This window comes from Coregonus lavaretus, assembly GCF_964263955.1.
Source record: "Coregonus lavaretus genome assembly, chromosome: 5".
Lineage (NCBI taxonomy): Eukaryota > Metazoa > Chordata > Actinopteri > Salmoniformes > Salmonidae > Coregonus > Coregonus lavaretus.
In genome coordinates, this window is record NC_139992.1 from 69,752,177 (window position 1) to 69,777,034 (window position 24,858).

Here is a 24,858-nt window from a genome sequence, read left to right on the forward strand (position 1 = left end):
GAGGTTTCATTTTCAAAAACATTAAACATCCAAAAGTGCCAGTATTTGCAAAATCAACCATATACTTACTTTACCGGTTGTCTGTGCTGTTGGTCCTTTTGATGGTAGGAGGTAGAGATATACAGTGGGGAAAAAAATTATTTAGTCAGCCACCAATTGTGCAAGTTCTCCCACTTAAAAAGATGAGAGAGGCCTGTAATTTTCATCATAGGTACACGACAACTATGACAGACAAATTGAGAATTTTTTTTCCAGAAAATCACATTGTAGGATTTTTAATGAATTTATTTGCAAATTATGGTGGAAAATAAGTATTTGGTCACCTACAAACAAGCAAGATTTCTGGCTCTCACATACCTGTAACTTCTTCTTTAAGAGGCTCCTCTGTCCTCCACTCGTTACCTGTATTAATGGCACCTGTTTGAACTTGTTATCAGTATAAAAGACACCTGTCCACAACCTCAAACAGTCACACTCCAAACTCCACTATGGCCAAGACCAAAGAGCTGTCAAAGGACACCAGAAACAAAATTGTAGACCTGCACCAAGCTGGGAAGACTGAATCTGCAATAGGTAAGCAGCTTGGTTGGAAGAAATCAACTGTGGGAGCAATTATTAGGAAATGGAAGACATACAAGACCACTGATAATCTCCCTCGATCTGGGGCTCCACGCAAGATCTCACCCCGTGGGGTCAAAATGATCACAAGAATCCAAAAATCCCAGAACCACACGGGGGGACCTAGTGAATGACCTGCAGAGAGCTGGGACCAAAGTAACAAAGCCTACTATCAGTAACACACTACGCCGCCAGGGACTCAAATCCTGCAGTGCAAGACGTGTCCCCCTGCTTAAGCCAGTACATGTCCAGGCCCGTCTGAAGTTTGCTAGAGTGCATTTGGATGATCCAGAAGAGGATTGGGAGAATGTCATATGGTCAGATGAAACCAAAATATAACTTTTTGGTAAAAACTCAACTCGTCGTGTTTGGAGGACAAAGAATGCTGAGTTGCATCCAAAGAACACCATACCTACTGTGAAGCATGGGGGTGGAAACATCATGCTTTGGGGCTGTTTTTCTGCAAAGGGACCAGGACGACTGATCCGTGTAAAGGAAAGAATGAATGGGGCCATGTATCGTGAGATTTTGAGTGAAAATGTCCTTCTATCAGCAAGGGCATTGAAGATGAAACGTGGCTGGGTCTTTCAGCATGACAATGATCCCAAACACACCGCCCGGGCAACGAAGGAGTGGCTTCGTAAGAAGCATTTCAAGGTCCTGGAGTGGCCTAGCCAGTCTCCAGATCTCAACCCCATAGAAAATCTTTGGAGGGAGTTGAAAGTTCGTGTTGCCCAGCAACAGCCCCAAAACATCACTGCTCTAGAGGAGATCTGCATAGAGGAATGGGCCAAAATACCAGCAACAGTGTGTGAAACCCTTGTGAAGACTTACAGAAAACGTTTGACCAGTGTCATTGCCAACAAAGGGTATATAACAAATTATTGAGAAACGTTTGTTATTGACCAAATACTTATTTTCCACCATAATTTGCAAATAAATTCATAAAAAATCCTACAATGTGATTTTCTGGAGAAAAAAAATCTCATTTTGTCTGTCATAGTTGACGTGTACCTATGATGAGAATTACAGGCCTCTCTCATCTTTTTAAGTCGGAGAACTTGCACAATTGGTGGCTGACTAAATACTTTTTTTCCCCACTGTATCCCACAGGAAAGTGTTGTTTACCCGGCTTTTTGCAGTGCCGGTAGGTTCTGTCGCTTGTTTCCTGACGCATTGCACGTGATGCACAATATGTAAACAATAGCTGAATGTAACCGAACGTAGTTGACCGAATCACTTTTCTTCACAATCAGCTGGAAGGTTTTGTGAAATTTGCCAGCTGATTGCGTGGGACAACGTTCTGTCTGTGGTTCGGTTAGGCTCGGCCATATTGTTCAAGTGTTTGTCATGTGCGAATTGTGTCAGTATTGAAAATAGAAAACCAGAAATACAAACCGATATACAGACCAGCGTACTTAAGGTCGGTTTGATAACGCTTCCCTGTAGATATTTTGTCTCAGATTACCTCCAACAAAGGGAGAAAATCAGCGGACAACAGGTAAAGTAAGTTGAAATGAAGTTTGTTCAAGATTCTGACTTGTAATGGGACTGTTTGGGAATGCTGAGCTCTTGGATTCTTAAGAGGCTACACTAAACCCAACACCGCTAATAGAAATACAAGGAAGATGTGTATTTCACAAATAAATCAGATGGCATATAAAATCTAACCAAAACCCCCCAAAATCAATTCAAATGTATGGCTCAGTGAACAATGCAGTCTCTGTTTTAGTCAGGCAACAATGTCAATGCTAAATTCAGTTCAGTTCCAAGTCCAAGTAAGATATACCCAAAAATAAGCAAATCCAATTACTCCAGATGGGAGAAAATGTAAATAAGGATTGATTTTACCAGTTCATTTCAGGGTTACTGTGAGGTGTGACCCAGGTGCGGTGCAGGATATAGAGTAGGCAGTAGGCAGAGATGGTGAAACAAGGATCTTTACTGGTGGTCCCGAAGCCAAAATACAAAATAACGGACTTATCATGAAAAGAAAGGTGGAGCAAATAAGTCTCCAAAAACCGTCTGACAGCCAAAATACGAAATACTACCTACAACTGAAACAAATAATGAAACATGGAGAACACTTCTCAAGTACCTGTACATAGGTCTCCGGTCAGACACTGAGTAGTACAGCTGGACATAGAGAAACTAACAGGGAAAACTAAGCAAGGGAACACAGGGAAGTGAGGGCATAAATACATAGGTGAACAGGTACACACAGGTGACACCAATAGGATACTGATTAGCCCAGACTGTGAGTGAGGAGGTGCCAAAGGTAGTCGGAGGATGACACCTAGTGGGTCGCTCCGGAACTGCGACACCCTCCTGTAACAGTTCAGTTGCACATTAAAATAATCCAAAGGAAATCCACAAAGCAAAAATCCCAATAGGTATAAGTAGACCGTAGAAATAGCCTTCCAAAACTTTGTTCTTTAGCCGGAGTCAGATAATCCACCGAAAGGAAACGTCTTCTTAAAGGGTAGGTAGTATAAACATAACCACATGTAACAAATGGATTTGCATTAGTATACACATCAAAAGTCCCAATGCAAAGTTACACCTCCCTTTTCAAAAATGTTTTGTTATTACATAAAACCGATCAGAATTCGGGAAATGTTTTTCCGGGGGGCGATGTAATATGGAGGACCCGCAAGCCAGCCCATTACCTATAATGTAAACTCCAACAGCAATAACTTCAAATGTATAAAACCAAATCATTTGCACTCATGACTGCAAATTTCAATTGCAATTTCAGTCAAATTACAGGCAAATACTTTATGAATGTATTGCTACAAATCAAAATGCAAGGTTGCTAGCCAACTAGCCTGCTAACGTTAGCCCTACTAGCCTGCTAACATTACATTAGCACTACATGAATCAGCCAGTTGCTATCAACACCTAGCTTACAGCTACATTAAAGTAAACCAACGTTTTGGAAATATATAACGCCATCTAACCAGTTATCAAAGAATGTTTGCTATATGCAGCTATTTAGCCAACTAGTTATTAGCCTAGCCAGCCTAGCCAACCACCATGGTTATGGTCAGAGAGCTTGAGCTCAACTACTGAAGACCGGCTAGAACACAACTAACACAACACAATTAAAACAATACCACAGATCAAATCAAAGACAGAGCAGAGATGTACAGATTTATGGCTGGGGCCCATCTGATGGTAAAACTTTTAAAAGCATGCAGGCTGAGTTAGCTACCAAAGCCAGGGGAGGCGGGCAATTCACCGGCCTATGGAGAGTCAAGGAAATCCAAAATAGATAGATACCAGATGTCCGTCAGCAAGTACGCTAGCGCTAAGTCATGGTGGAAGAAGTTACAAAACTCCCGTAGCCTACTTCACAGAGAACATGCCGAAAAGTTCACCAAAAAAAAAGAACAGACGAGGTACTACAAAATTTGAACAAACAGGTATGATTTTCTCTTTCATTTTGAGCCCACGGGAAGAAGGCACCAGAGCCTGCCCTGCTAACGGGTTCCCACTAGATAAAACAGGCACACGGTCCATGAATAGCATGCTGCATGGCCACATATGCCCCATCTGTGTCTTGTATACATCACACTTCCTGTGATTGGTGGATTGTAGCTCACCACCACCAACACTGGAATGTAATTACATGCTAGCATGGCTAGTGGCTAACGTTAGCCAGGTAGAGCTAGGTACCGAGCTAGGATACGAACTTGGTAGCACAGAGTAGCTCTTCCATATGACGTTGAGAAATAGTACATTGTGGGTCGTTTAGAAGATATCTGGAAATGAGTTAATACATACTGTATGTAATAACCCAAAAACATAACTATGTTTGTACTTATAGGTAACCAGATCGTGACTACAACTAAGTTACTAAGTCTTTGACAACACTGTGTTGTTACATTGGTGAGTAACAACTCATACTTCCTACCCTTTATTGCTCAAATACAAGACTTTGAGACAAGTCTCATGTGTATAGCATGAGAGAAACTAGGTCTTAAACTAACAATAGTTTCCTAGTCCCCAAACATTTCTCAAACCCCTATGCATCAAAATGGCTCCCCTTTACCTGACAATGGCTCCCCCTTCCTATATCAACTCAAACCAGGAAGTGACTATGGGTGTGGCTAGGGAGTGACTGGGGCGGAGGCCACAACCAATACACATTTAAGCAACCATGGAGCCTTGTGGGTTACAAAGCTGGCCAAAATGGACACTGTATGTGTGTGTTTGTGTTTGTGTTTCTCTGTGCGTGAGTGTGTGCTTACGTGTGTGTGTGTGTGTGTGTGTGTGTGTGTATGTGTGCTGTGTGTGTGTGTGTGTGTGAGAGTGTGTGCGTGCATGCATGCCCTGATGGGCCCACAGTGTGGAGAAGCCCAAAGGATCAAGGACAAATAGTTTGTTTATTACAGAGCAGTGTGCCTGTGGGCCTGTGGGCCCAGCCACTGTGCAGATGGTGGGGGTCAGGGTTGACCGGCCTACAGGGAGGAGAAGCCAGGGGATTGATTAAGCACCAGCCCCACTGCAGGGGGCCTCAAAGGGCCCTCATCAAGGAGCCTCTCCCATAGTGGTCCTGCTATCTGGCCCAGGGGAGGTAAGGGATAAAGGGAGGTAAGGGCAAAAGAGACAAGGTGAGGGACAGAGAGGGAGAGGTAGGAGCTCTGGTATTGTTGGAAATACTAAGATCATAATACAACAAAAAAGGACATAGACGTGCCATTTTTCTCTAGACAGTAAAATAGAGGGAGGGAGAACAATGGACAGAAGACGAAAAAGAAGAAAGGAGGAGTAGAAAGTAGAAAGAAAATACAAGAGAGAGAAGAAAAGAGCAGGGGAAAAAGTAGAGTGGTATGTCAAAGGAGAGAAGAAGAGAGAGAGAGAGAGAGAAAGGTAGTGTTTGATTAGCCCTTTCCTTTGCGTGGGTCAACGGTGAGCTCAAACAGTGTTGAGCATCTTCAGCTGTATAGGAGTAACGCCTCTGGAGAAACCAGATTCCATTTCTCCACCATCCTCTAATCCCTTTGATCCCAACCTATCTCCCTCAAGCATCTCACAGAGCCGCTGGAATGCAAGGTCTCCTCATCTCCTCATCCCCGATGAGCATCGTAAATAAACAGGCTACTCTTCTACCCAGACTGCAGCTCGATGAGTAGGAGTGGACACGCAGCAGGCCAAAATAGATAAATCATTTTTCACTACATTTTTTCCCTCCATTTCTTAAATTAATAAAAGAGTGTGTTATCTGGCCCAGCCCTTTCCGAGACATCTCTGCTGGTCGGTCGACCAGTTGGTTGTGGGGTTCTGGTTTTCCTAATCTCTCTATCCTGGCTCAGAGAGGAAAGGCACCAGCATCACAAGCTTCCTCTCCTCTCTCTACTCTGCTGTGCTATGAAAGGGCAATCTGTTTGGTTAAATAATTCACATAGCAATTTAACTGTGATATGCTTTTACAGATGAGCTTGTATTGGTGGCCATTCCCTGGGAACAAATAGAAATAGATACACAGGGGAGGAGAGGGGAAGGGAGATGAATGTGACTTTTTGAGGACAGGGAGATTTGTATTTATATACGTAGAGCACATCACCTCCCACATAGGAAAATGTATTTCCCCTAATGAGAGAAATTATTGTATGAATACTTTAGTATTACTATAGTAAAAAACACTTTAGTGTGTTTGCAGACCTTACTGTAGTATTTACTACAGTGTTGTTGTTTTTTGTGGATATTACTGTAGTATACTGTAGTATTTACAGTTTGCTATAGTATAAATACTGTAGTATTACTGTAGTTAAAAAACTTTAGTGTTTTTGTTTTATTGTCTTTGGCATAGAAGTGGGTGCTTTCTCATTGAGGAAACCTACTGGACAAATACTAACATAGCAAATGATCAATAAGATGTAGGTAGGTAGGTAGGTAGGTAGGTAGGTAGGTAGGTAGATAGGACTCGAGTCTTAACGGTAGTTCAGAGCTTCTATGTCACGTTCGTTGAAGGACGGGTCAGACCAAGGCGCAGCGTGATATGCGTACATGTTTATTAACTTATCCACAACGACAAAACAACAATCGAAACGTGAAGAACAACAAACGAAACGTGAAGTCCAAGGTAGATACAACAAACATTAACCGGAACAAGATCCCACAACTAGACAGTGTCAATAGGCTGCCTAAGTATTGGCCCCAATCAGAGACAACGAGCGACAGCTGCCTCAGATTGGGAACCACACCGGCCAACATAGATCCACACATACCAGATAGACAACATAGAATAAACACAACAAAGAATATACACACCCTGACTCAACATCTACGAGTCCCCTGAGTCAGGGCGTGACAGTACCCCCCCCCCCCCCCAAAGGTGCGGACTCCGACCGCACAACCTTCACTTAACAGGGTAGGGGCCGGGTGGGAATTCCGCCTCGGAGGCGGATCCGGCTCCGGGCGTGACGACCTCATACACTCCGCCTCCCTGTTGCGCCCCTGGTCTGGTCTGGACCTCGGCGCACTGCTTCCCCTCTCCTTCCCTGAACCTGGAGAGGGGCTGACGTCATGCTCTGGACTGGAGCCGCTGACCGGAGCTGGACCGGGCACCGGTGAAGCGGACTGCTCTGGCTACGGAGTGGAGCCGCTGACCGGAGCTGGATCAGGCACCGGTGGAGCGGACTGCTCTGGCTCCACAGGCTTGGTGCGAGGAGCAGGAACGGGCCGGGATGGACTAGCGACGCGCACCACAGGCTTGGTGCGAGGAGCAGGAACGGGCCGGGCCGGACTGGCGATGCCCACCACAGGCTTGGTGCGAGGAGCAGGAACGGGCCGGGCCGGACTGGCGACGCGTACCACAGGCTTGGTGCGAGGAGCAGGTACGGGCCGGGCTGGCGACGCGCACCACAGGCTTGGTGCGAGGAGGAGGAACGGGCCGGACTGGCGACGCGCACCACAGGCTTGGTGCGAGGAGCAGGAACGGGTCGGGCCGGACTGGCGACGCGCACTACAGGCTTGGTGCGAGGAGCAAGAACGGGCCGGGCCGGACTGGCGACGCGCACCACAGGCTTGGTGCGAGGAGCAGGAACGGGCCGGGCCGGACTGGCGACGCGTACCACAGGCTTGGTGCGAGGAGCAGGTACGGGCCAGACTGGCGACGCGCACCACAGACTTGGTGCGAGGAGCAGGAACGGGTCGGGCCGGACTGGCGACGCGCACTACAGGCTTGGTGCGAGGAGCAAGAACGGGCCGGGCCGGACTGGCGACGCGCACCACAGACTTGGTGCGAGGAGCAGGTACGGGCCGGGCTGGCGACGCGCACCACAGGCTTGGTGCGAGGAGCAGGAACGGGCCAGGCCAGACTGGCGACGCGCACCACAGCCTCGGTGCGAGGAGCAGGAACGGGCCGGGCCGGACTGGCGACGCGCACCACAGGCTTGGCGCAAGGAGCAGGAACGGGCCGGGCCAGGCTGGCGACGCGCACCACAGGCTTTGTGCCTGGAGCAGGAACGGGCCGGGCCGGACTGGGAACACGCACCACTGGCTTGGTGCGGGGAGCAGGAACGGGCCGGACCGGACTGGCGACACGCACCACTTGCTTGGTGCGAGGAGCAGGACTGGGTTCCTTTATTAACCCCCGCTCCTTCTGCTGCCTAACCAGCTCCTCTCGCCGTGCCTCTACTTTTTCCTTCTCCCTTTTAGCCTCCTGTAGCGCCTCCCTCTGACCGAATAACTCCTGCTCCCTCTGAGCCAACAGCCCCCGTAACATGGTGGCCTCCTCTCCTAACCTGCAGATTCGCCCTTTCACGGCCTCCTGCTGCCTCGTCGTCCACAACGTGTGCCCCCCCCAATTTTTTTTATAGGGGTTGCCTCTCGGGTCTCCGTTGTCGGCACTGTTGGTGCCGTTTCTCCTCTCCTACCCAGGCTTCCTCCTTCATCGCCTTCCGATAACGGGCGGCCTCCTCCTCTGTAATTCTCCCCCAACCGAGGAGGACATCTACTAATGTTACCTCCTGTTACCCAGGCTTTTGCTCCATCTCGGCACGCTGCTTGGTCCTTGTTTGGTGGGATCTTCTGTCAATTTCATTGAAGGACGGGTCAGACCAAGGCGCAGCGTGATATGCGTACATGTTTATTAACTTATCCACAACGACAAAACAACAAACGAAACATGAAGTCCAAGGTAGATACAACAAACCTTAACCGGAACAAGATCCCACAACTAGACAGTGCCAATAGGCTGCCTAAGTATGCTCCCCAATCAGAGACAACGAGCGACAGCTGCCTCTGATTGGGAACCACACTGGCCAACATAGATCCACACATACCAGATCGACAACATAGAATAAACACAACAAAAATACGGTAGTGTTTTTGTGGACACTGTAGTGTTTTTGAGAACATTACTGTAGTATTTAGTACAGTGTTTATTTGCGGATAATTCTGTATTATTTACCAGTCTTCTACAAAACTATATAGTAAGCACTACACATGATCGAGGGATACTACTGTGTATTGTATAGTATTCTATAGATACACACCAGTGCACATGCACATGTGCAGACACTCATACACACTCGAAAGCACACACTTGAGCACTATACACAACAAAGAAAAGATACAAAGAGTGACATTCAGAGATTATTCTGTCTGGTCAGAATAACTATATTTAAGTGACTGTACTTCAGTCCCTAACTTGTGTCTAAATGGCCCATCACAGAGAACTTACAGTATTTAAACCCCTCTGAAGCACAGCCCATCATCGAGGCTTTTACAGAAGCTTTCAGCTTTCAGTCCTCCCACACATTATGTTAGTCTTGGCCTTCCCTTTGTTTCAAGATGAGACTGTACGAGTGTGTGTGTTTGTGCGTGCATGTGTGTGTGGGGAGGGATGGCTGGAGGAGGGATGGCCTCCTCCAGCCATCCCTCCTCCAGCCATCCTTTCTCCAGCCATCCCTCCTCTAGCCATTCTTCCTCTAGCCATTCTTCCTCTAGCCATTCTTCCTCCAGCCATCCTTCCTCCAGCCATCCTTCCTCCAGCCATCCCTCCTCTAGCCATTCTCACTCTAGCCATCCTTCCTCCAGCCATCCCTCCTCTAGCCATCTCTACTCCAGCCATTATTCCTTCAGCCATTCCTCCTCTAGCCATTCTTCCTCCAGCCATCTTTCCTCCAGCCATCCCTCCTCTAGCCATCCTACCTCTAGCCATTCTTCCTCTAGCCATTCTTCCTCCAGTCATCCTTCCTCCAGCCATCCCTCCTCTAGCCATTCTTCCTCTAGCCATCCCCCCTCCAGCCATCCCTCTTCTAGCCATCCTTACTCCAGCCATTATTCCTTCAGCCATCCCTCCTCTAGCCATTCTTCCTCCAGCCATCTTTCCTCCAGCCATCCCTCCTCTAGCCATCCTACCTCTAGCCATTCTTCCTCTAGCCATTCTTCCTCCAGCCATCCTTCCTCCAGCCATCCCTCCTCTAGCCATCCTATCTCTAGCCATTCTTCCTCTAGCCATTCTTCCTCTAGCCATTCTTCCTCCAGCCATCCTTCCTCCAGCCATCTCTCCTCTAGCCATTTGTCCTCAAGCCATCCTTCCTCCAGCCATCCCTCCTCTAGCCATTCTTCCTCTAGCCATCCTTCCTCCAGCCATCCCTCCTCCAGCCATTCCTCCTCTAGCCATTCTTCCTCTAGCCATTCTTCCTCTAGCCATCCCTCCTCTAGCCATCCCTCCTCCAGCCATCCCTCCTCCAGCCATCCCTCCTCCAGCCATCCTTCCTCCAGCATCCCTCCTCCAGCCAACCCTACAAGCTCTCATAGTCTCAGAATTAGACGTTCATCCATGTTTCTCAAACATCAAATTTCAAAGTTGATCCAAGTGTCAAATTTAAAAGTGTTTAAGTTTAAGTTGAGGCATTAACTCAGAATTCTGAAGGTTAGGCATTAACTCCGAATGGTTAAGGTAAGGGTTAAGGTTTGGGATAGGCTTAAAACCAAAATATCAAAGACAACTTTCTATCGCTGGATTCAAATATGCAACCTTTGGAATCAGAGGTAGATGCTTATGCCCATCTGCCGTCCCCATCCACAACGCCCTAGCAAAACCGAAACCTACTTGATGGTAACAGCACTCACTGTTGCCCCTAGTGGCCAGTTTCCATGTAATCTCCCGACGTCCTCAGACATGGATGGACGTCGAATACTGACTTGTATCACACGTGACCTGCCTGAGCCAACCCTCCTCCAGTCATCCCTCCTCCAGTCATCCCTCCCCTAGTCATCCCTCCCCTAGTCATCTCTACTCCAATCATCCCTCCTCCAGTCATCCCTCCTCCAGTCATCCCTCCCCTAGTCATCCCTCCCCTAGTCATCCATCCTCCAGTCATCCCTCCCCTAGTCATTCCTCCCCTAGTCATCTCTCCTCCAGTCATCCCTCCTCCAGTCATCCCTCCACCAGTCATCCCTCCTCCAGTCATCCCTCCACCAGTCATCCCTCCTCCTCTATACAGTACTGATTGATTGGCACGGGACAGACTCATCGTCCTCCCCTCAGCAATGATGGCTCCCTTATGGCTCCATTATCCCAAAGACATGATTGATTCAGCCCTCCAAGGACAGGGAGTGGAGAGATAGAGGGATTGGGAGAAGAGGGGAGAGGAGAGGAATGATAGAGGGACACATAAAACGATGACAACAAAGCAAATGCTCATCATACGCCACAGACAGTAGGGGTTAGAAAGGTTCCATTGCTTCTAGAAAATCCTAGATGCTGCATTTTTCTTCTGCTCTCAATTGTTTCCGCAGTGCCAGCCTAGCAAGCCTGTTAAAAAGTGTGTTAATTAGGGAGATGTGTGTGAGCCGGCAGGGGGGCAAGAGAAGATTAAAAGACAAAAGAGTGTGTAATGAAGCGCTGGCGGAGGAAGGCACAGGAAGTATACTTCTCTAATGTGTTCCAGCACATGAGGATCTGCTTGGAGAGAGAAAGAGAGCGGGAACGAGAGAAAGAGAGATAAAACTGTTGGGTGTGCAGCTTTCAGAGAAAGCAAGAGGGAGGAGGGGAAGAAAGAGAAAGGATAGAGAGAGGGAGTGTAGTGAGAGAGAGACGGAGAGAGACTGAAGGAGAAAGGGAAAGTGTCCACAGTTTGGCCACCTCCACAGGGGAAAGCACCATGATGGAAAAGTGAATGGTGCTTCCAAGAAACCGTCAGGGTGCAGTGGCTATCCATCATGATAAAACAGCAGCATTCACACACTGAAGACCCCTCTCTTCCTGTGTCACACACATGCCTCTCAAACTGGAGCATGGCCTATACAGTAAGACTGTTGAGATAAGGCCAGTGCATGTGAGCAATTCTATGGGAATGTGTGCTACAGTGGGTACTGTATGAGAGAAGGTATTGTGTGTGTGTGTGTGTGTGTGTGTGTGTGTGTGAGCGAGCGAGAGCAAGATAGAGAGAGAGAGAGAGAGAGAGAGAGAGAGAGAGAGAGAGAGAGAGAGTTTGAACTCCCAATTTTACCCGGAGGCACCCACAGGGAGGCCTGAATCTCAGGAGGAATTCTATCTCAATCTCTCTGGGCTCCCATCAAATATTTTAAGTCACGAGGAGCTCACCTCTCTGAGAATTCATTTGCACTTATTACCATGTTTGACTTCCACATCACAGAGGTAAAGAAATGTTTGGTCAGAGGATTTCCCATCTCGCCCTATGAAATCAACTCCTCTACTGATGAGCTATCCCGCTCTCCTCCACTCTCTCCCACTCTCCTCCACTATCCTCCCCTCTGCTCCTCTCTCCTATCACCTCCACTCTCCTCCTATCCCCTCCTCTCTCCTCCACTCTCCTCTTCTCTCCTCTACTCCTTATAGAAACATGAAAATACATTGAGTCTCAATGTGAATAAATGAAAGTAGTGCCTCTCTCTCTCTCTCTCTCTCTCTCTCTCTCTCTCTCTCTCTCTCTCTCTCTCTCTCTCTCTCTCTCTCTCTCTCTCTCTCTCTCTCTCTCTCTCTCTCTCTCGTAGTATAACAGCCTCAGCACAACTTCTGCGAGTGCCAATCACTCCAAATTAAAAGTGCAAATTAAACTCTCACGCTCAAATGCTTAATTACAGCCCTGACTTGACTGTGGCGCATGACGGATTGAGGGTTGAGAGACATGAGTGCATTCACGTACACACACAGTTATGTTAGTAGCCGCACACGCACAGACACAAGCACACACATAGACACACAAATATATTTCCACATGCACACTGACACCCACGTACACACTCGCAAATAGGCCCCGATTACAGAGAATCATGTTTGAAATAACCTTGTTTCCATCCACAGTTTTTATACGAGTAAAGTCATACCGTATAAAAAAAAACACAACAACTGTGATGGAAACAGGAAGTTTCAGTACAATTTTATAAATGCTGATAGATTATTTATTCATTCAACATTGTGTGATCTTTTTGTGTCGGTAAAATTAATTATGTGAGAAATGGCGGTGGAAAAGCCTTTATTCGCAAATATTGATATAATAACCATCATATCGAAGTAAACTTGGAGCCACGTGATGATATGGTGTGGTCCTCCCACAACGACTTGGGAAACCAAGAAGTTTAAATTAGTATCTGCGAGCTGTTGACTAGTGCGCATACGCCAAGACCAGAGTAGGCACATTTTCTATTTAACACAACAGTTGTTGTGACAAAACTATCGGTAGAGTTGAAAATGTGATGGAAACACATTGAACATTACATTTTTATAGGGTACATGACAACTTAAGCAAAAAGTACATTTTGTGTGTATTACGTCATCACGCACTGATTTTTATCTGCAACAAGTCATTTTGGTGGAAACACACCACTGGTGGGAAAATGCCTGAAAGAAGCCACTTTTCTCACAATGGTTTACGGAGGGACAATGGCTATGTCCCAATAGGCAAAGCAGGGATTGTAGCAATGTGGTTTGTGAAAAATACAGTATGTGCATAGGTTGCAGTGCCACCATTGCCCTGACTCACTCATCACTTCTTGAATGATTGTACAGTAATAGAGTACTAACAGTCATCATATACCAATTAAGATCTATTTGACATCAGTTAGAGGATGAATGGTTAATCTATTGTATTTCTACAACACCTACTGCTCAATTGGAAAGAAAATTCTAACAAAGCTCACACGAACACAGCTCACACAAACACAGCTATCATGCACGAAGAGAATCAAACCAGGCATTAACACATGCTACACAGCAAATGGCTCTACAGGTCAGGATGTGTGATATAATGTCTGCATCAAAGAGACTCACACAGATCCTCAAGTAAATAAGAAAGAAATCCACATCTTTATATCTCCAGATGTATTTCAACAATTACATCGGCTGACTGGTTGGAGATGGATTTCAGAATCCATTTGTAAACCACAGGCACACACACACATGGCCAACTCACGATTACTTTATTTCACATCACACACAAACACTTACGCGGGTACACACATACACGTATGCAAACATACACATGCACACACACACACATTGGAGGGAGGCTGTGCTGTGGATGGTGAGAGGGTTTAAGGGATTGGACAGTGTTGACTTTGCCATGAACCTGCAAAGCCTCTGTGCTCTCCCAGCTGCCTCCCTCATCATACGGAGAAGGCCTCCTATCACTGTGGAAAATCAGTCTGAGCCCTCCTCCTCCCTCCTCCTCACATCTCACCCCTCCATCCATTCTCCTCCCTCCATCTCTCTGTAACTGTACTTTCCACCTGTGGGGAGCTTTTATTGGGTCTTTGTGAAAGAGGTTTTCACTTGTATTATCCAATCAAGCTGCATATTTGACAACCACTATTTAGTTTTAAGTGCTCTCCTCAAGGACACTGGAGTAGTATACTAGAGCCATATACACTCTTATGGCTCGAACTAGCATAGCTATAACACTCCATCCAATCTAATCCAATCCATTGCAAAATCATCTCCATAACCACTACACCACATGCACAACAGCAATCAAAATGCTATGTCAAAAATTGGGAATCTTTTCTTTTTTATTTGATGAAAGAGAGAGAGTGAGAGAGAGAGAGAAAGAGAGAAAGAGAGAGAAAGAAAGAATAAAAAAACATATGGGGGATTGGAAGTGATGCAGACAATTACATTGATGGAAGTTACAATCTATCTGCAATATTAAAGCTGATCTACCCCCTAAAAAAAAAGAAAAGACAAAAAAAAAAAGAGAGGGAGAGAGAGAGCGAGCAAAAGCTGACAGTTATAGGCTCAGCCAAACTCCTCTCTCGTCCTTTTATTGCCTGGTTCTCACATCTGATTGAACTTCCTCATGTTCTTTCTACTTCTTGTATTCATCTTCTATTGTCTCGCTCTCTTTCACAGTAGCTACTTGAAGTGAAACCGTTTGACTCCCCATTGGAGTGTTCTTCCTGTTGTGTCATGGTTTTTAACTAGCGCTGAGCCATTTCTGTCCCCTGCCTCTGGTGTTGGCTGTAAAGCTGTACACTCTGCTTCTAAGCCCTGACACAGGTAGCTACTACACTGGGCAGGAAAAGAGGAGAGCATAGAGTTAATGTATTGTTAGAGTAGTCCCACTGGGTAAAACCTGGTCGAATCAACGTTGTTTCCACATCATTTCAACCAAAAACATAAATGTAATGACGTTGAATGATTGGATGGATTTGCAAAAAGTAATCAGCATAAGCACATTCTGTCTTTTTTTCACCCAACCTTTAACCTAAATCCAATGACAAGGTGACATTTTCTGTTGATTTCACATTGAATTCACATTACTTGACAACTCAACCAAATGCTAATAGACACTAAACGTTGAACTGACATCTGTGCCCAGTGGGGTTGGACTATTGGTGATAAATATCATCACTTTTAAAACATCGACTGATCTCTATCTTGGTTTTTCTCCAAAATAACCTATTTAGAGTGTACCCAGACCGTTAGTCGTGTGAATGGCTTTGATAAGTACAATAATACATGACAGTTGGAGTGCACAGCACCGTGACCAATACGTGGTGCAGTGGCATGCAGGGATGCTGTGGTGACCGTAAACCAGAGGACATACGGCCCTCTGGCCAGGAAACTGGAATGTGCATATAGCCAAACTGGCTGCTATCAATGGACCCTATCCAAAGGACCCAACCACCAAAGGTACAGCAGCTTCCTCTGGTTCTCATTATTTGATATCCTTCCCAGTTCGCAGCTTCCAGGTATTGATTCTGTAGGAGCCAAGTCTGGATCAAACTAAACAACAAGTACGTATATTCATCCACTCTTTGAAATTGAAGGAAAGGGAATTATCTATTAATGAAAGCCAGTACTCAGAACTCAATTACGTTTACTTCAGACCATAGCATTTTCATTCATTGACCAGTAGAGGAGCACTCACCAAAAACAAACACATGTTTTGTAATATCTGTGAATAAACTAAACACTAGAATGCTGAGGGTACAGTACATTCCAGAGAAACCAAGGATATGGAATTCATTTGTCTATTACATTTTACTGCTGGCCAAAGAAAACAGATGGTTTCGGCCTTCCATTTTGAATATTTCTACACCAGATAGACTAAACACATACATACTGACCCCTTTCATATCACCAGCTCTAGACTCCAAATAATCAACAAGCCCTACAGTATAATAAATGTAAATGGGGAATAGCCCTATGGTTGGATATAGGGAAGTAGATTATTTGCCTTCCCATCTACTCTCCTACCCGAGAGGGGTACCACAGGCCACTCAGACCACAGGCCAATTTCAGCTGCAATTTCTGAGCAGGCCGAAAGCAGCTGCGCTCTGACCCTGAGTTTAACAGAGTCATATAAAAACAAATGGAGAGTACCTGCAGTGTAGTATAGTTGGAGATACACACTGTATCTGTCACTCTCCAACATCACACATACTCTTCGTACTTAAGGTAATTAATTAATGAGATGCCTGCTGTTTCCTTTCAGGGCCAGACTCTTTCTTCATTCTTCGTAATTTAATGACTTAAAAGGCAAAGGCATGTACAGCTTCACAAAAGTTAGCTCTCAATGTTTCTCTCTGGTCTCTAAAAACAGTGCTTGTCACACGTCTAGACCATGAAACAGGACTTTGAAACTAGACTGTGAAACAAGCACGTCTTCAAATGGTTACTTAGGTTTGTTATATCTGGCACCTGTGTATTTGTTTTATGGACCAGCATTGGCTCTAATGCTTGACGTACGGTCAAGGTTTGTGGTAACATCATGCAAATGATATTGAGAGAGTGGCTAGATAAACCTGTCTGGACAGAGCTGTTACTTCTCTCCTCTAATGTAACCTGACATATCACCCATGCAAAGCACTTTCTCATCACAACCTAAGTCCCCCTAATGTACACCGCTCACTGCAAAGGTATGTACAATGCACTCCAAAAAACACTAACCCAATACAGCTCATAGAGTCATATTGAGAATAAAAAACAACCCCAAAATAACTACTGCATGTAAAGAACCCAAAAACATAAAGACAAGATGTAGACAGCTTTGACTTCTATAGCATGACTTATCATTTTTTTGTGGAGTATTCCAATACACAAACCACAATACACTAGAAGACCTCAAAACAAACACTACACAGCCAAAGGATGTAATGTTACGCATAAGTAAGTCTCTGTCTTTAACAAATGTTCTGAATATCTCCCATAGGAAAAACAAAACACTAAAAACATGCCACTGCGGGAAAAGTGGAAACTTTGGAGCTGAATTGTTCTTGCTCTCATAACCTTTGGATGTCAGCCAACTGAAAGTACAGTATGTAGGCTGGGCTAGGTCTGGGCTACACGTGATGCAACATGGTACAATGTGCTGAAGTAAACAAGTGTCTTAGTCTCATGACATTCCCTTCAGTCTTATGACATTTTAATAGGCTTGTACTGATAATATGGTTGTATATTGAGAACATATGGTTATACAATATACTGTATTACCATGGGACAGAGGGTAGACTTGACTTACTTGACTTAGTCCTTTCAGCTCCTAGTGGAGCAGAGAGCCTCAGCGGTGCATTTCCAGCAGACTCTGTTCTGGGTGGTTTTCTTGACCTCATTAGGTGGTTCCTACCTTCTTCATGTCTTTCTCATTTGTCCTTCTCCATGTCTTCTTTGGGTGGCCAGAGGGTAGAAGGTACCAGGGTAGACAACATCCTGTTTTGATTGATATGAATGAAACAAACAACATAACTATTTATTTGTATTTTTATGTGTCACCCAAACAATGACAAAATGATAAGGTGTCGATGTAATGTCACAAAATGCAAATAATAAACAAACAAAAATTGCGTAGAAGCCCAAAATGAAAGAGTAAAGTAAAATAAGGGTGAACATAAGGCACAATGATGAATGTGGAAGTGTTTCATTAACACCTTGGTCTGGCTGTGTTTGTGCATGCTTCAGCTTTACAATTGAAATTAGATGTGTGTAAAGATGAAGGCAAAGTCATTGGAGAAATATATCCAAGGTGAAACACTTTAAAACCTGTGAAAAGCATAAGGTAACACGTTCAGGACAGGTGCTAGAAGCTGAAAACTTTTTATTTTTTAATGACCATCTTTCAAGTAGTAGACCAGTCTTCATTTGAAATAAATAACGCATTAAGAATGGTTCTTGTAGTTCCTTTATGTACATTTTTAACCTTTGAAATAAACATAGTTTTTAACTTTAGCTCATTCATTTACTCCACCAATTACCGCGGATAGAGCAGCTTGCTAAGGAACGGGTATAAGATTTGTTTACATGTTTGTTTGGTCAGATAAGTGCAGGCGTGAGATGCGTCTGAATTTTCCTGGATGGGGAGAGAGCGAGAGAGAAGGATGGACATGGAGGGAGCTTGGAGGGGGCTTGGCCTGAAGCACTGAACATCATGACATGACGTGAATTGGAGTGTGTTTAGGCTATTACTAGCATCATAACTTCACTGAATTACAGAATTATATACTAGACATCAGGAATATCTTTGGAACAAAAATAACATTATTAACCGGTTCTCAAGATTTGAAAATAACGTTTCTGTTCCGGAACACTAGAGATCCCTTTCACTCCCGGTTCTGTTTCCATTCCTCAGAAAATGTTGTTCGTTTCCGGTTTTGGGTTCTGTTCCCTGGACCGGTTCCAACCCCTGCTGGAAAACATATTTATCAGTAACTTAAAACAAGTGACCCAAAAATGATATGTAACAGCTATTATTAGCATTTAGAATCACATTGCAAGAACATTATAATATGATTGACTGCGATGTACACATTAAATTGCCACACCGTATTAGTATTGTGGGTACCATACTGTTATGTAGGCTTCACTAAACATTTCAAGTGAGATTCTATGTGCTGTAAAGTGGAAGGCCTGACCTTTAGAGGAGACATCTTTACATAAACCCAGACAGAATTAATACCTCTAGTGATTCAAGTTCCCTTCACGTTGCTCTATTCCTTGTGGATCCTTGCCATTTGTGATAGCAGCACAACCTAAGACCCTGAGATCTCTCTCTCCTCTATGAAGCATCTGGTGACATATACAGCTCATCTCTTATTCCCAGGAGCTCCAACTTATTAGCATGGATGTCACTTTCACTCCTCTTTTTCTACCACTCATTTTCAATGGTGTTTACTGTAGCCTACCTGTCTGGTGCTACCTCACTTCAAATCTCCTGGGCTTAAGTAAATAAATAAATACGATGCTAAATAAGGTGGGTGTAGACGATACAGTAAGTAGTGGCGAGGTAAATTAATTTAGTTTATATTAGATTTGCTCTGTGGAGCATGGTGCTGCTCGGCAGGTCTAGGTATTTTCCCTGGTTTGCAGCTTATTACTTTATTTGAGTTTATTTTGGTTTTGTTAGGTATCTTTGGGGAGAGAGAAGGAGAGAGAGAGAAGGAGGGAGATAGAAGAAGGGGAGAGAGGCAGGCACGATACTGTATGTGAAGTTTGTGCTAATACGTTATGCATGGAAAAGTGCTCATGCGAGCTGGAATCTTCCGGCAGAGGGAACCCTTTGTGTTGGTGCTGCATTCATTTCAGACTCTTTTTTACCCCCAAAGTCATAACATTAGACTGTTTCTACTACTTCACTTTGCAGCATACAAGTGAAAAAAACAGGTACAGTACTCAACTTGTAATGAGATACTCTAATGTTTGTCTTTTCTTTTTGTTGTTGATCTAAAATCAAATAAAATCAAATCAAATGTTAGTTGTCACATACACGTGTTTAGCAGATGTTATAGCGGGTGTAGCGAAATGCTTGTGCTTCTAGCTCCGACAGTGCAGTAATATCTAACAATTTCACAACATATACCCAATACACACAAAAAAGTAAGGAATGGGATTTAAGAATATATACATATATGGACAAGCAATGACAGAGCGACATGGACTAAGATACAGAAGAATATTATTGAATAGAATGCAGTATATACATATGAGATGAGTAGTGCAAGATATGTAAACATTATTAAAGTGACTAGTGTTCCATTTCTTAAAGTGGCTAGTGATTTCAATAGGCAGCAGCAGCCTCTAATGTGCTAGTGATGGCTATTTAACAGTCTGATGGCCTTGAGATATAAGCTGTTTTTCATTCTCTCGGTCCCAGCTTTGATGCACCTGTACTGACCTCGCCTTCTGGATGATAGCGGGGTGAACTGGCAGTGGCTCGGGTGGTTGATGTCCTTGATGATCTTTTTGGCCTTCCTTTGACATCGGGTGCTGTATGTGTCTTGGAGGGCCGGTAGTTTGCCCCCGGTAATGCGTTCGGCAGACCGCACCACCCTTTGGAGAGCCCTGCGGATGAGGGCGGTGCAGTTGCCGTACCAGGCGGTGATACAGCCCGACAGGATGCTCTCAATTGTGCATCTGTAAAGGTTTGTGAGGGTTTTAGGTGATAAGCCATATTTCTTCAGCCTCCTGAGGTTGAAGAGGCTCTGTTGCGCCTTCTTCATCACACTGTCTGCGTGGGTGGACCATTTCAGTTTGTCGGTGTTGTGTACGCCAAGGAACTTGAAGCTTTCCACCTTCTCCACTGCGGTCCCGTCGATGTGGATAGGGGGGTGCACCCTCTGCTGTTTCCTGAAGTCCACGATCATCTCCTTTGTTTTGTTGATGTTGAGTGAGAGGTTATCTTCCTGGCACCACACTCCCAAAGCCCTCACCTCCTCCCTGTAGGCGGTCTCGTCATTGTTGGTAATCAAGCCTACTACTGTTGTGTCATCTGCAAACTTGATGATTGAGTTGGAGGCGTGCTTGGCCACGCAGTCATGGGTGAACAGGGAGTACAGGAGGGGGCTGAGCACGCACCCTTGTGGGGCCCCAGTGTTGAGGATCAGCAAAGTGGAGATGTTGTTTCCTACCTTCACCACCTGGGGGCGGCCCGTCAGGAAGCCCAGGACCCAGTTGCACAGGGCGGGGTTCAGACCCAGGGCCTCGATTTTAATGATGAGCTTGGAGGGTACTATGGTGTTGGGGCCCCATGTAGTTCAGTTGGTAGAGCATGGCGCTTGCAACACCAGGGTTGTGGGTTCGATTCCCACGGGAGTCCGTATGAAAAAATAAATAAAAATGTATGCACTAACTGTAAGTCACTCTGGATAAGAGCATCTGCTAAATGACAAAAATGTTGAGCTATAGTCAATGAACAGCATTCTTCCATAGGTATTCCTCTTTTGCAGTGTGATGGCAATTGCATCGTCTGTGGATCTATTGGGGCGGTATGCAAATTGAAGTGGATCTAGGGTGACAGGTAAGGTAGAGGTGATATGATCCTTGACTAGTCTCTCAAAGCACTTCATGATGAAAGAGGTGAGTGCTACAGGGCGATGGTCCTTTAGTTCAGTTACCTTTGCTTTCTTGGGTACAGGAACAATGGTGGCCCTCATGTGGGAATAGCAGACTGGGAAAGGGAGAGATTGAATATGTCCATGAACACACCAGCCAGCTGGTCTGCGCATGCTCTGAGGACGCGGCTAGGGATGCCGTCTGGGCCGGCAGCCTTGCGGGGGTTAACATGCTTAAATGTCTTAATCACGTCGGCCATGGAGAAGGAAAGGCCACAGTCCTTGATAGTGGGCCTCATCAGTGGCACTGTGTTATCCTCAAAGCGGGCGAAGAAGGTGTTTAGCTAATCTGGAAGCGAGACGTCGGTGTCGGCGACGTTGCTGGTTTTGTTTTTGTAGTACGTGATTGTCTGTAGACCCTGCCACATACGTCTCGTGTCTGAGCCGTTGAATTGCGACTCCACTTTGTCTCTATACTGATGTTTTGCCAGTTTAATGGCCTTGCGGAGTGAGTAGCTACACTGTTTGTATTCTGCCATATTCCCAGTCACCTTGCCATGGTTGAATGTGGTGGTTCGCGCTTTCAGATTTGCGCGAATGCTGCCGTCTCTCCACGGTTTCTGGTTAGGGTAGGTTTTAATAGTCACAGTGGGCACAACATCACCTATACACTTCCTGATAAACTCAGTCACTGTTTCAGTGTATATGTCTAAATTATTTTCGGAAGCTACCCAGAACATATTCCAGTCTGCGTGATCAAAACAATCTTGAAGCGTGGATTCCGATTGGTCAGACCAGCGTTGAATAGTCCTTAGCATGGGTACTTCCTGTTTGAGTTTCTGCCTATAGGAAGGGAGAAGCAAAATGGAGTCGTTGTCAGATTTGCCGAAAGGAGGGCGGGAGAGGGCCTTATAACCATACCAGAAGTTTGAATAGCAATGGTACAACAGTCGATATGATAGAACTTCGGCAGCCTAGTAATTGCAGCCTCAGGATATGTGGTTTCCAGTTTGCATAAGGTCCAGAGAAGTTATTTGAGGGCTGTCGTGGTATCGGCTTGAGGGGGGATATACACGGCCTTGACTATAACCAAAGAAAATTATCTTGGGAGATAATACGGTCGGCATTTGATTGTGAGATATTCTAGGTCGGGTGAAAAGAAGGACTCAAGTTCCTCTATGTTACTACAATTACACCACGAGTCGTTAATCATGAAACACACACCTCCGCCCTTCTGCTTCCCGAAGAGATATGTATTCCTGTCTGCGCGATGAACTGAGAACCCATCTGGCTGAACCAATTCCGACAGGATATCCCAAGAGAGCCATGTTTCCGTGAAACAGAGTATGTTACAGGCCTTGATGTCTCTCTGGAAAGAAATCCTTGCCCGTAGTTCGTCGACTTTGTTAACTAAAGATTGACCATTAGCGAGTAGAATACTTGGAAGCGGTGGGTGGTGTGCGCGCCTCCTAAGTCGGACCAGCAGGCCGCTCTGAGTGCCTCTCCTCCGCCGGCGATGTTTTGGTTCAGCCGCTGGAATCAGTTCAGTTGCCTTGGGGAGTGCAAATAAAGGATCTGCTTCGGGAAAGTTGTATTCCTGGTCGTAATGCTGGTGAGTTACCGCCGCTCTGATATCCAATAGTTTTTCCCGGCTGTATGTAATGATGCAAAACACTTTCTGAGCTAATAATGTAAAAAAGAATACATAAAAAAACAGAATACTGCAAAGTTTCCTAAGAGCTAGTCGCCAGGCCGCCATCTTCGTCGGCGCCAGGTATGTTGTCTCCTCACCGACCTAACGAGGAAAAACTAGAGGTAGCCTAAAGTAAACTAGGTCCCTGAGTTTTCCCATGTTAATTTTCGTGATCAGGAAAAACATCTGACTCTACTCATTTTGTCCTTTGACCTTGTCACCCAGTTTCATCCAGAACACTATCTTGGTCACTCTAGGTCATTTTCCTGTTAGTAAATACAAGCTCCAGTCCACCCTTGCCTGAGCGCTGTGTTTTGTAAGTACAGCGGACATGGTCCATTGTGAATATGAGGGTGTGGTACAGTACTCACTGTCACCAGACTCACCCCCGACCATTGTGCCAGTCTTCCTCTCCCCCCTCTGTTTCCCTACCCCTTCTACTCTCCCATCTACCCTTCACCCTCTCCGTTCACCACTTCAACCGACAATCCAACAGTACAACTGGCAGTATGTCACTGTTCCTGACCAGCTACAAACAGATTGGGCCTATCACTGTTGTTGTCCTTTGACGGACAGGTCTCTTGATGAGCCAGAGGCCAATCACGGTTGACGCAAGAGGTGGGCAGAGCAAGGGAGGATCCAACCCTCTTTACCCTTCTCTCTGGTACTGCACAAAATAAACACTTTCTCACTGCAGATATTCAAATTGCAGGAAGTGTGTCGTAAAAAGTCCTGGAACATGTTAGAAAAAAAGGTTTGGTTTCTTGACCAGAGTTGTATTCAATCTTACAGGAGAACATTTTAGAATTTCAGGCTAACTACATGATTTCACATGTGAAAATCACATGATATTTCCACATGTTTTGAATATGAAGTCATGTGTACTTGGAATTTTTTACATGTCCTTAACTGGGATTTGAAGCGACAACCTCTTGGTTCCTGGCTTTCCAATCGTCCTGCCACGCCACCATGTCTTTCTCTATAACTGATTTCAGCTGTATTTCTACACTTTGGACTTCAAAGTAAATCTCAGCTTTGTTAAAAGTACACTCAAGAAACACAATTATATTTATCATATAGATTCAGGAGTAACATTAAAACAGAATAATATGCCTCACCAACATTAGACAACTATACAGAAAACCTTCAAATTGCTGAAATTAATAAACAAAGTCAATGATGAGAGAATATTCAGAATAATTGATAACTAAAATAGCAGTGCAGATGGTAGTCTGTATTATAGGTTATTCATGTTTAGGTAAATGCTGCAGATTTTGTGGTGCAGCAGAAAGAGCAGCGTACCTCAAATCCAGTGGTTGTGAGTTCAAATCCCAGTTGTGGTCATAACTTAGCTCAACAGCGTTAACACATGGAATTGCACATGTGATCAAAACATGTCACATGTGCAGTTTTCCAAAAACGTGTTTTCCCATGATTTCACATGTAAAATGTTACAAAAACACATTTTCATATGAGAAGTGTTCCAAAAGCATATGTTTTCCCATGTGAAAAACTTACTGGAATTTGGGTTACTTTCTGAATTAACTGGCACACCAATGGAATTGTCCTTAACATTGGTTAGCGCTCTACGGATGCAATAACACTTGGGATTTGAACTCACAACCTCTTAGATGACAGCAACCTTAATTTCCTGTTCGCCTCCAGGTCTGTGCCCATGACAGAGATCGGCCACAGGTTTATTGGCAAGAATACATTTCTGCACTTTGCTAAATGTTGCCTGGAATCAAGTCAATAATGGTGTGATTATCTGACAACACCAGCTAAAAAGTAGCAGTGTTCAG